This window comes from Equus caballus, chromosome 1 (genome assembly GCF_041296265.1).
Source record: "Equus caballus isolate H_3958 breed thoroughbred chromosome 1, TB-T2T, whole genome shotgun sequence".
NCBI lineage: Eukaryota > Metazoa > Chordata > Mammalia > Perissodactyla > Equidae > Equus > Equus caballus.
In genome coordinates, this window is record NC_091684.1 from 105,678,482 (window position 1) to 105,691,521 (window position 13,040).

At 53.1% G+C, this 13,040-nt stretch overlaps 1 long non-coding RNA gene across 1 annotated transcript in view; it reads right to left on the reverse strand.

Moving 5' to 3' along the window:
• Positions 1–5,756: 5,756 nt before the first annotated feature.
• LOC106782122 (uncharacterized) overlaps positions 5,757–13,040 on the reverse strand; it is a 29,258-nt gene continuing 21,974 nt past the window's right edge. Inside the window, exons 2-4 of the long non-coding RNA XR_002805161.2 lie at positions 8,001–8,054; positions 6,379–6,559; positions 5,757–5,896 (exon numbers count right to left, since the gene is read on the reverse strand). This is a non-coding gene — a long non-coding RNA (uncharacterized lncRNA). The remainder of the gene's footprint in view (positions 5,897–6,378; positions 6,560–8,000; positions 8,055–13,040) is intronic.

The following is a 13,040-nucleotide window of genomic DNA, read 5'->3' on the forward strand; positions in this document are numbered from 1 at the left end:
AGAGCCAAGAGCCCTGACGGCATGCACTCTGCTGTGAACTCAGAAAGTCCCTTCCCGTATCTGGGCCTCAGCTTCCTCATCTGTCAAATGGACCAGTTTCCTTCCTCCTCTTGGGACCTGGCATTTGCACCCATCTGGTCTGGGGTGCTCAGCAGGCCAGCAATTGGTACTCCCTGCTGCCTGGATCCCTTAAGCCCCCACACTCAGGCAGCTCATGACCTATGAATGCGGGGGACACCAGGTGAGGGGCAGAACCTGGTTTCTGGACCAAGCACCCCCCGAAACCTGCTGCTCTGCCCCAAACCGGCTCCAACAGGGTCAGGCCCTCTGCAGTACTGGCAAGAGGCCTGGGCTGAGTGCCCTCCCTCATCAGGGGCAGCCTCTTGTCCTCCCACATCTGACAGGCCCTCTCCTTCTCCAGGGGGCAGCCAGGGTTGGGGATGTCTCTGGCTGGCTGCCTCCCTCCCTCCCTCCCTCCCTCCTTCCCTGCCTTGTTCCCACAGCTGTGGCTGCACTCCCACCGCTGCCCTGGGCTTTTGTCAATGCTGAATTCATGTGACATCTCAGAGGGAAGGCTCCCGGGTGGGCGGACAGATGGAAGGAGGGGATGCTCCGGGCCCCCTACATGTATTCTCCCAGGATGCTCCTCTGCCCTCATTTGTAGGGCCTGGGCAAGCAAGACAGAGTCCCTGGGCTGAACTGATGGCAGCTTCTCGGGCAGGAGCAGGGTGTGTGCTGGGCCCACAGGACTGGGCTGGCAGAAGACAGTCCGGCGTACCTCAGGCGACCTCTGGGGGAGTCAGTGACCCATGAGTCCTGAGCAGGAGGGAGCTGGAGCGAGTGATCCTGGCAGATGTCGTGAATGGTCAGAGTTTGAGTAGATCTGGGTTGAATCTCTCCTCTTCCACTTCCTAGCTGTGTAATCTTGGACAAGTCATTGGATGTCTCAGTGTTTTGGTTCTCTGGCGCAAAATAAAAGGAAATAGTGACACCTCTTCTAAAGGGTTGCTATCGTGGGGTAGATACAATGTACCCAGCACAGAACTAACATCTAGGTGCTCAGTAAATGCGCGAGGATTATTTTTATTCCCACGGACAAATGGCCACATAGTACTTTAGTACACTGGGCTTTGTGACCTCGGGCAAATTGCCTGCCCTCTCTGGGCCATCTATAAAAGGAGGAGCTTGGAGTAGAGGATGCCTAAGGCCTCCTTCTGGTGTGAGATTTATGATTTGTGGGCACTCTGGGGTGGCGAGGGGGCTGTGTTCACTGCATCATTTACATGAGATTCGAGGCCAGGGGCCCTGGAGAGGTTTGGAGGTGGGAGGAGAGACAGGAAGACAGAGAGAAGGAGGAAGGGAAAGAGGGGGAGGAGGAGATGAGGAAGAGGAGGGTGACGAAGGGGAAAGGAAAGGAAAAGGAGAGGATGAAAGGGATAAGAAGCAGGAGGAAGGAAAGACAGATGGCCGGAGTGGAAGGGAAGGTGGAGGGAGGGGAGGCGAGGGAGGGGAAGGGAGAAGAAGGAGGGGGGAGGCATGAGGAGGAAGTGTCTGCTGGGCTCCTGGGTCTCTGCAGAGAGTTAGCTCCTGGGTACCTAAAGCCTGGGTACCCCAGGCTTCTTGCGATGGAGCAGGCAGGGTTGGCTGTCCCTAGAGGGCTGATGCCCAGAGCCTGGCCCCTGGGGCTGGGGACACCCTCTGGATTCCAGGAATGGACCACTAGACCTTGGGTCACTGCCTCCTCCAACCCAGAAGAAAACAGGTTGGGCAAGAACCACTGGCTAACAGGTGAGCCATTATTTCCTCTGCAAGTGCTCCCAGGGTGCTGGTGCAAGCCCAGGGGCAGTCCCCTCTGTCGCTCTTTGGAAGTGAGGAGTGGGCAAAGAGCTTTTCTGGCCCTTTCCTAGAAGGACCAGAACCTCCCACGAGCAAAGGTGGCCCCTTCCAGGGGATCACACAGGATGGGTGGTCTTGGTAGACAGGAGGCCAAAGAAGCCAGGCCTGGAGCAGCCTCTGTGTCCTTGGCCATGCAGCCCGCCCCCTGGTTGACATCCTGGCCCTCTCTCCTGAAGATGGCGGAAAGCATTAGGGGTCAGAGACTCACGGCTTCAAGTCCCACTTGTGAGCTGTGAGATCTGTGAGCGAGTCGCTTCCTTCTGTCAGCCTTAATGGTCTATGGGAGGAGGATGCCGTGAGCACTGGATGCCCTCGTGTGGGCACAGGGCTTAGCATCCCAGCGTTCAAGGGCTAGGGCTGGGGCGGGGGCGGAGTAAGGATCTCCCTCCTTCCTCCTCCCTTCTTCCTCCACCCCTCCTTAGGATGTGCTTGTGTTGGGTACAAGGACACGAAGACGTGCCCTCCAGCCTACTTCCCCAGCCTTACCCCACTTTCCAGCTGCCTCTTGGGGTGGCCCACCCTCCATCCAGCACCCCTATGTTGCCTGCCTGTCAGCAAACCCTCCCAAAATGCTCTGCAGCAGGTGAGCAGAGGGCATAGCCTCTTCCTGGAGGCTCCCGCAGCATCCAACGCGGGGACCGCTTGCCGTGTTTGTGGAGGAGACACGCTGGAGGAGAGTGCCCTAGGGCTGGATGAACCAGTCCTGGGCCCCGGAGTAGAAGGTCTGGGTGTCCTCTGCCTGGAGGGGCAGAAGCCTGGGAAACTCTCCCCGCGGGGCCACAGGCAGGGGCGGGAGTCAGGGCCGCCGGGCTTTGTCCCTGCACAATTGCAGCTGCTCTTCCAGATAAAGGGGCCGACAAAGGGGCCTTCGGAAGTGGCCACGCTGCTCAGCATCCGGGGAGGCCCCAGGAGGCCAGCTCGCACTGGCCGCCCACCCAGGCATCCTCTAACACGCCCCCATCGTCCTGCCATGGTTAGGGGGGAGGGCCAGCTGGGCCCCAGCCACCCACAGCCTGGGCAGCTGTGCTGAGAGTTGTTGAAAGCTGAGGGACCACCCTCCCACTGGCCAGGGGGCCTGGACAGTCCCCAGGGGTGGGTAGGGGAACTACAATGTTGCTTTCTTACTCTCCAGGACAGCAGCGGGAACTGGTAACTGATGAGAGTGGGCTTGAGAAAGGCTCTCAGGCCTATGGTGAGGGATGGACCTCCTGAGTGGTCCCTGGTCTGCAAATCAGGCACAGCTCCGGGAGGCCTGGAAGCAGCTCCTCTCCTGAAGCATCCCGCGTCGACATGACCCCTGTCCTTAGCCAACTGGGTGGTCAGATGGGGATCTCGCCCTGGCAGGCTGGGACTATGGGAAGCTCTCAGGAAGTGCCCGGCCCCCGGGGTCCGCGTGTCTGGCTCTGCGGCTCTGGCTGTGCCATCTCGATCTCGGTGACTTGCTCACCCACGGAGCCGTGGTTTCTTCATCTCTAAATGGCACCTGTACAGAAATAGCGCTTATTGGACGGGGTGTGCATCACCTGAGATGATGGGGATCAGGCCTGACACGTAGGCTAGGCTCTAGAAACGAGAACCCTATTTCTCAGCCCCTGTTTGAGTATGGAATGATCATTCATTCTAACTTAACTGCGTCCAACAGCAGTGCTCAGATCAAGGCTTCCAGCAATTTCAGTAACGAAGGGTGTGTGTTGGGGTGAAAGAGTTGGGGCGACAAGGGCTCCTTCCGCAGGATCCACCCTGCCTTTTCAAAAGTCACTTTTTTATTTTGGAATAACTTGAGACTTCAGCTGCAGATAGTACAGAGTCCCTGTACGCCCTGCATCCGAGCCCCAAGGCAGAGCTCTTGGCAAAGCTGTCTCCACCATGGGCACAGGACCTGCACAAGCCATCCTGTTGATGTTTCAGAGTCTTCCCCGTTAGGAAGTGCATTCCCAAGCCCATCGGTGCCGACTGGGGCTGCCCTAAGCAGAGCTCTGGATTAATGAGGAATTCCAGGGGCTGCTTGCTGGCTTGGGAGTCCACAGGGAGAATTTGAGAGCTGTGCTGGATCATGCAGATGGGAACTGGGACCCCCTAAGCATCGAGAGGCCTCGTGTCTCTGCTACTTGGTGCACACACACCCTCAGCCCCAAGTCAGGACTTCCTGTAGCTCAGAGGCTGGTTCTGAATCCAGAACTCTTCCCTTGCACCGCCCCCCAACCCCGGAGTCCCAGCCCATCCCCTGAGTCCACACCTGCACCTGTTCCCTCAGTGCCTGACTGTGGGCATCTCTGGGTCCCAGCCCACCCTGGGAGCAGGGAGTCAGCTGGGCCCTCAAGAGCAGTGGAGGGGAGACTCTGTTGACTTGGCTGAGGAGGGGACAATGCCCCCCTTTTCCGGCAGCTGGCAGAGCCTGCCAGGCCCTGAGCTTCTGAATGCCCGTTGGAGCCAGACACTGGACTCTGTTTCCCAGGCAGCCTCGTGCCAGGCCCAGCACCACCCAGAGAGGAGCCTTTCTTCCCTGCTGGCCAAAGCCGGGGCTCCCTAGAGGGCATCAGCCACAAGGGAGGCTGAACTTTGTCCAGGGAACCAAGGCTTCCCCCACTCCCGCCCACCTCTGCCTGGGAACCTCCGAGCTGGAAAGGGAAGTGTGTCATGTCACCGTCTTTGTGAGTCAGACCTGCTCCCTCCTGACTCTGAAGCTCCAGGATTCCCAGCCCTTCCGGCCCCACTCCACCCATCCCTATTCATCAGCGGCTCTGAAGACCTTTCACAGGGCTCATCCTGTCGGCCTTGAAAGGGACTTGCACTGAGGCCTGGTGGGCCTGTGATTGGAGGGAGGAAGAGCCTCCTATGGGAGGTACTGTGCCTGCCTTGAAGGCAGTGGAACCGAGTCCCAGCGAGGCACACAGATGGAGTCTCCAGATGCCAGTTCAGGACTGCAGTCCCGTGTGGATCCCAGGCCATCTCCTCTAAGGACTCATGCCCCTTGCTCCACATAAGGGGTGGGCCCAGGTGACCTCAGGAGGGCTTGGTCACTGCTGGGGTTGTTGGTGTCCACTCCTGACAGCCCAGTTTGGGGTCCATGGGTGACGAGTGCAGGGCTGGCTGGGACTTTTGGAAGCACTGGAAGTCACTAGGAAGACAGTTTCGGAGACATTTTGGTGTAGCTTTTGGGAAAGTCAGGCTGTGGGGTGCCCTCCCCCATCAGGCCAGCTCTGGGGGAACCCTAAGCCAGAAAATTAAGGGCAACAACAGCGCCCCCTGTGAGCCACCCACTGGAGCAGCCCCCCAGCCTGCCACTCCCAGGCCAGAGAGAGGGGCCGGGCATGGAGACGGTCACCACGTGCCCACCCTGCACATCACAGACACACACAGGAACAGGCACACAGAGACACTCAGACCCTGCCACCAGCAGATCCCTGGAGAACAGAGACAAACACCCACAAACAAGCACCCAGCAGATAACAGTGGTTGGCTTCTCATGACAGGCACTGTGGCAGGTACGAGACACAGAGCACCTCATTCACCCTCACACAATGCACCGCAGACAGACAGACAGACTCACAGATAGACACAAGGGACATCAACAAAGAGACACACAGACACACAAAGACCCCACAGACTCAGACACAGAAAAGCGACAGACCCACAAAGATAGACACACCAACGGTGTCCCAGGGGATCCAACCTGGGGGCAGGTGAGTGCTTATCTGTAGAGAACTTCAAAATAATAATGAACCCCTCCTTCAGTCTGCTTTTTAAACATCACGTTGTACTGTCAACTCTTTAATTATGTCATCGATAAGATGCTCCTCTCCCCCCGAAATTATTTTGTTAATTCTAACTTGTGGGTTTTTTTCAGATTTTTTTTTATTATGGCAAAATATACATAACATAGGGGCCGGGCCAGTGGTGTAGTGGTTAAGTTCACGTGCTCTGTGTCAGCAGCCCAGGGTTCGCAGGTTCACGGGTTCAGATCCTGGGCATGGATCTACACACCACTCATCAAGCCATGCTGTGGCGGCGACCCACATACAAAATAGAGGAAGATTGGCACAGATGTTAGCTCAGGGACGATCTTCCTCACCAAAAGAAAAAATACATATATACATAAAAAAATATATACATATATAAATATATATATATATACATAACATTTTAGCCTTTTTTTTCTATTTTTATTCTGCTATAACCATTTTTAAGTATACAGTTCAGTGGTATCAAGGACATTCACAATGTTGTGTGACCATCACCACTATCTATTTCCAGAACTTTTTCATCTTCCCAAACAGACTCTTTTCCTATTTAGCAACAGCTTCCACTTCCCCCTCCCCCAGCCCCCCAACCACCTCTTTCTACTTTCTGTTCCATGAATTTGCCTATTCTATGTTTCTCACGTTAAGTGGAATCATACAATACGTGTCCTTTCGTGTCTTAACCTGCTGGCTTTTAATAATAAATATGCAGACTCCAAATCAGCACATTTTTATCATTTACCTTTAATTAGCCCTGTGTTCTACACGGACATAATTCCGACAACTGCTAACTCCACGTTTGGCCTCTGCACCTGTTGGGGGTGGGGGTGGAACCAACCAAGCAGCTTCAGGCGCCATTTGTGTCTCCAAGCCCTAAGTCGGTGACAGTGAAGTTGTAGAAACAGAACTTGAATTGCGTAGTGCTATTTTTGTTTAAAATACAAAACAGTGAATCAGAGAGTGAGCTGTGAGAGGCCACAATAGTTTTGTCGGGAAAGTGCAAATTTTAAATTATGTGGGAAACATTTGACTGAATTTGACCAGTTTGTTTAAAATTGAAGTTTCTTCTTTTTAAATGGTTAGTCTTTTATTCTTATTTAATTCTAAAGTAATTTTGTTCATTACTGGGACAGACCAATATATAGGTATAGATTCCCCCCATTTTAAAAAATAATATAATCTAAAAGTATGCATCCATGTTTTCCTTTTTTGTACTATAATGACTGTTGTATTTTTAATTTTATTTATTTTTGAGATGGCAAGAGTTTACGCAGGAGATTCAATAAAAGAAAATTTTCGTAGCCTGTCATTTATTTATTGTTACGGATTTCACAATTGTTACTGCCAATAATTTTGTCTTATAGAAGAGGGGTAGTGTTAATTATCTGCTCAGGGCATATGCTAGGTAGCCCTGAAACACACAAGTACATCACACACACACACACACACACACACACATATGCACGGCCACCTGCCCTGCTGCCCATCATGGTATGAGTAGGTCTCCCCAGCAGACAGCTGTCCCGGTGATGGGAAAGCTGGTCACCGCCCAACGGGCTCTGCCCACGTTGGGCGCCATTGGGCAAGGTGAGGTCTGGAGTGGTTGGGTGGGAGAGCGCCTGCGACACAGACCCCAGTGGATGCCTGGAGTCGGGGGAACCCCGGCCCCTCGCCCCGTCACTTCCCCACTGCACTTCCGAAGTCCACCACGAGGTGCCGCTGTGGCAAAGCGATCACCGCCTACCGGCCCCTTCCGATCCCACCCGGCGACGTTTCAGAGCGCCCTCTCTGTGCCAGGTACCGTGCCCGGCCCTGGGGATTCCAGATGAGGAAGGTACAGCCTCTCGTGCCCGAGCACCGCACGGCCTGGCGGGGGAGGCTCGCAGGGAAGCAGACAGTGGCAGTGGCCGGGGGCGACGCTGTAGGCTCCCAGGGGCAGGAGGGACCCCGCCAGCGCAGCTGCGGAGCCGGGGAAGCTGAGCCCTGAGGACCCGCAGGAGGAGTCAGGAGCGGGGAAGGGGCCCGAGCGGAGGCGGAGGTGTGCACAGGCCCGGAGCTGCGCAAGGGCGCGGGGGAGCGGTCAGAAGGGGCTGGTCAAGGACGGCCTTTGGTCCGGGCCTAAAGACTTTCCCTGCGGGACTCGAGGGAGCCGCGCAAAGGTCTGGGTGGATGTGCCCTTAGAAACGTACTTTGCTGTCATTTGTGTTCAAAAAAAACGAAAAGAGGCCCCCAAAATAAAGAACATGTACACATACACTCATGAGTACTCATAGAGTGTGCCCAGAGGGTACCCAACAGTGATGGACATCAGTGTCCTCTGGGGTTGGGACTCAAGGCTGGGCACGGGGTGGAAAGGAAACTTACACGGTGTGCGTTTTGTTCCTTTTGAATTTTGAGCCGTGTGAGTGATTCTTCTTTCTGAAAAATGAACAAAATTATTAAATTGAAAATCGTAAAGTCATTATAATTTTTTTAAAAAGGGAGATATTCAGATCACTTTGGCTGTGTTGTGTAGGATGAGTTGGGGAGAGCTGCAGAAGACGGGGGCATTGGTCCTGGGGAGAGATGCAGGGGACCCAGGTCAGGCAGGGAGGCTGGGGGCCGGGGTGAGCACAGGGCTGGAAGTCTCCAGCCTGGCCACAGGCACAGGGTTCAGCTTATGAGCTTTTCTGGGGATACACAAACGTAAGAGGCATGAAAAACCAAAGTATTTCTTCCAGACTTTTAAAAGAAAACTGCAGAATCCAAATGAACAAATACATTAGACATCTACAGTCTACAAGTCGGACTTGTGCCAACCAGCCGGTAGCCACACAGCTGACAGAGTAAATTATATTCAAGGTGAGAGCATGTCAACAAGTTTGGGAAAGGGATGCCCATGGGGGGGGGGGGCGGCATCCTGTGGGCCCTGCCTCCATTCTATACCTCCAGGGCTGAAGCCAGGCACCAGGAGGCTCAGAAGTCACACCCCAGACCAGGAGCAAGTTTCTGAGGCTACAGATACTCCCAGACACCCTCACACTAAGGCCCCCTCCTGCCCCAGGTGAGGAATCTGAGCAGGGGCAGGATGAGGCAGCTCCCAGCGGTGGGGCTGTTTCAAGGAAGGGGTGTGTGGAGAAATGGTGGTGGGATATCTGCAGTGGAAGGGAACCTTGAGAACATGATGGGCAACCCCCTCCTTGGACAGAAGAGGAAGCTGAGCCCAGAGAGGGGCAGAGATCCTCCCAAGGCCACACAGCCAGTTAGCTGTAGTGTGGAGACGCACCCCACCTCCTCTGGCTCCCAGCCCTCAGCGGCCTCCACTTGGCCGCATTGATGCCCTGCATTCCCCACTCCAGAAGCCAGGAGATGACCTCCAGGGGGGCCCTTCTGCTTTCCTCAGGCAGAACTGTCAGCTATTGATGGCTCCAGAAGGATTATTGGTAGGATTCAGGAGGAACTCCGCATTCCAGGCCCTGCAAATGACTGTACCTCCTGGGGAGAGGACTGGAGAGGAGCTCTTGGTCTGGGCCTCCAGACATTTGCCTGGCCCAGGAAGCCTCAAGGAACCACCTGTGTCTCAGGCCTGTAAACTGACCTTCCCCTCGCAGTTTTCTCATCCATGCATCCCTCCTTCACATCAACACATAAAAACCACCAGCTCATCCAGCCTCACAGTCCTGAGGTTCATAAAGGAATGTATTTCCAGATTTGATTCCATCAAAATTAAAAACTTACATGAGGCAAAAGATACCTTCTATGAAGTTAAAAGAAAAGTGACAATTGGAAGAAAATGTCAACAACATAGAGAGGAATAGTATATATAATATATAAAGAGTTCCTACAGATTAACTTTTAAAAATGAGTAACCTAATGGGAGGCAAGGGTCCAGTGAGATAATAGCAGGAAAGTGGTTTCACATGGTTGGAGGAGCTGGACAAATCTGAGTGTCAGTGTCCTGGAAAAGCTCGGGGAGAGGGGCCTTGTTCTTTCTCAGTGGGCACTGGGCCAGCCTACCCTGCCTCTTTCTTCCTGGCTGAGAGACCTGAGTATTTTCTGTGCCAATCAGAAACACACACACACAGCTATGGAAACTTTCTCTTGAGAGCCCCTCTGCACATCTAAGATTTTTCAGTCCCAGGAAGGGACCCCCAGAGTAGACCACCAGCCCTATGAAAAACAGCTGAGCTTGAGGCCTGGCGTGGACACTGAGTCACCTCCCCTACGTCCACTCCCTCCTCCTTCTTGCTAAGGGAACACAAATTCCGTTTGGGCAGCCGCCCCACTCCAGGCCCAACAAAGGACTCCTGATTGGACCCGACCAGAGGTTTTCCAGAGGGGCAGCAGTACCCCTAGGGGCGTGTATATTTCTGCGGGACATTTTGGTCGTCCTAACGATGGGGGCATTGCCGATATTTGGTGAGCAGGGGTCGGGGCTAGAATTCCCGACAGTCGCACATAACAAAGGTTCGGCCTGAATCCCACATGACTTTCAGATGCCCCACTGGCCTGAGACAGGGTGAAAAATGTGAGCCTAGACCCTAAGCCACGTTACATAGTAACAGAAAGGTTTCTTTGCACAGCTGTAATGTACACATCAAATATACACCACACACAGCACAACCACCGCTGTGTACTCTGAGGAAGCGTATGCTCTGTGTTGTTTAGAATCTTCCCAGGAGTGCATTTCATCACAATCACGCACCGGTGACATTTTAGTCTCCAAAACAGTCCACGTGCACCTCTCTGCATCCATCGCTGCTGTGTTTGTGGAGATTTTACATGCAGGTAAAGGCATCTGATTGTTCTGTCATGTCCTCCAGAATACTTGTGCCTGAGCAGGTATCTTGAACTATGTATTATTTTATTATATATTTCCTCTTGTTTTTCCTTTCTAATTAGGACACTGTATTGGTATTTTTGTAATTATATGTGTAAGTGGATTCTCTCTTCTACAGATTTCATTAGGATAGTAATATTTGTTATGGAAGGGGGGTGCTGGGCCTTACAGGATTAGGAATGGCTGGTCCGAGCCAGTCAGTGCCATCTGCCCTGGTTATGAATATGGTCCGTGGATGGGGTGGAACATTTTCTCTCATTGGCAGGAACAAGCAGGCAATCATGTGGCCTGATGGCTACTGGCAGCCATTTTGTGATCATGAAGGGGGCATGTTCCTGAGGATAAAGCCAACATGGAGGACAGAGTCCTTGGAGACCTCACCGAGCCCTGATGTTATCATCTCCAGGGACGCCCTTCCTCTGAACCTCCAGCTCTGTGAGATGTGTCCCTATTGGAAAGGCAGTGGAAACCAACTTTTGGGTGCAATGGCATGAGGGATTTGGGCTAAAATAGCACTACAGCCTCCGTTTCCCCTTCAGAAAGAGGGAACCTCTTCAGAAAGAGCAAGGATACTCCCTCCTCTTACTGCTGATACTGACATGGCTGTTGATATGTCTGACCCTTTAAAGGCCACCAGGAGCCATATCTCAGGAGGGCCATGGCTGCTGCAGACTTCTGCCATAGGTTTCTCTCGACCTCTGAGAAATGTTCTTGTGGCTCAAAGTGGGTCTGGCAGAAAGGTCATGGTCTAGGTCTCTATAAGAACTTGAGGTGGAGTGTCTCTGGGTAAACCGAGAGTAGACTCAGGCCCGGCCACAGAAAACCCAGCTCGGCAGAATCACGGCCTGTTACGCACATCTGGAAGGGCTTGGGAATTATCTGGTTCAGTTCCCCTGTGTATCAGTCAGGACAGCCATTGTTATGCTACAGTAACAAACAACACCCCCAATCTTAGTGGCTTAAAGCAACATCATTTATTTCCTCTCATGTTTACATGTCTATTGCAGGCTGGTGAGGGGCCTCTGCTCATCATAGTCACTCAGGGATGCTGGCTGAAGGAGCTCCATATTGGCCCATACTTCTGCAACTGCCAAGGGAGAGAACTGAGAACGTGGCAAATCCCAAGCTAACTGTCCCTTAGGGGCTTCTGGAAAATGCCACATATCTCTTCCAGTCATATTTCATCGGCCAAAACAAGTCACATGGCCATACCTGCATGCACCAGGGTTGGGATGTGTAGTCCTGCCGGGAGGACCATTGGAGGGAGGGACACTGAAGACGGGGGAACAGTGCTGCAGTCTCCCACACCTGGTTGGCAGTCTGTGGGGCCACCCTTCTGCCTGGTCTCCCAGAGGAACCTTTCCAGGACAGCAGATCTGACTGTGCCTGCTCTCATGAGAGGGCCTCCACGGGGACCCCATCCCTGACCAGACGAAGTTCAAACCTTCCAGCTGGCCATCAAAGCCATGGCCCCTGCCCGCTCTGCAGCTCCTCTCTCTGTATCCCCCACTTATTCATTCATCCATAAACACTCACTGAGTGCTACCTGTGACCACTATGCCGAATGCTGGGCATGAAAGCATATCCAAGACCACCCCTGTGAGCCCCTTGAGGGCCAGGACCACCTCTGGTTCACACGTAAAGACTCCCAGCTCCAGCAGCCTGCCAAGTGTTTCAGAACCTCAGGGCCTTGGCCTAAAGCCCCGCCCCCTCCCTCCTGCCTCCTCCCGCTTCCGGCCCGGCTCCTCCCTGACTTCCACAAGCTGGGCTGTGCCATTTCTGGACACGCCGCCATCGCAGCAGCTCCTCCATGTTATTACAAAGGCTGGTTCTTTTCTCTGTCTCCCCTGCAGACTTTAGCCTCCTCAAAGATGATCATGGGTAATCCATTGTGAAAAATGGCAACAATTTAAATGCTCTACCATAAGGAATTGTTAAATACATCATGGCCATCCATATTCTGGAATATTACAAAGACATTAAAAATGATGGGGTAATGCTCTTTGACTTAACAAGTCTCCTTTAGAACTCCAACCTCAGATACAGCCCTGCAGCCTTATCTGTGGCAATCACCTGAGCGCCCACCAACAGGGCGCTGGTTAAATGCATTCAAGTCCCTAATTGTACAGAATGCAGCTGTTAAACACAGAATGAGACAGCTATACATCAGCCTGGGGACCATGTCTCACATGTACTGCAAAGTGGAAAAAGCGAGCAGAACAGGGTGAATAGTGGGCTAACTTTGTTGCACAAAAAAGATACATGGAAGAACCGGTGAGCTTGTAACACAAAGACTGTCTCCAGGCAGATACAGACGAAACTGGTCTTAGTGGTTGTTCCTGGGCTGGGGAACCAAGGGTGGGGGACCCAGGCAGGAAACTTACCTTTTCTGTCCACCCTTTGTACAGGCGCAACATTTTATAATGTGCTTAAAAAAAAAGTCAGGAAGAAAATGTAACATCCTGGAAAAGCGTTCAAGATGTCTTGTTATCTTCAAGCGATAAATTGAGATTTCAAAATTATAGGTACAATAAGACCCCTCTTTTTGTAGAGGAAAATGTACACTGCGTCTCCTGGTATAGAAA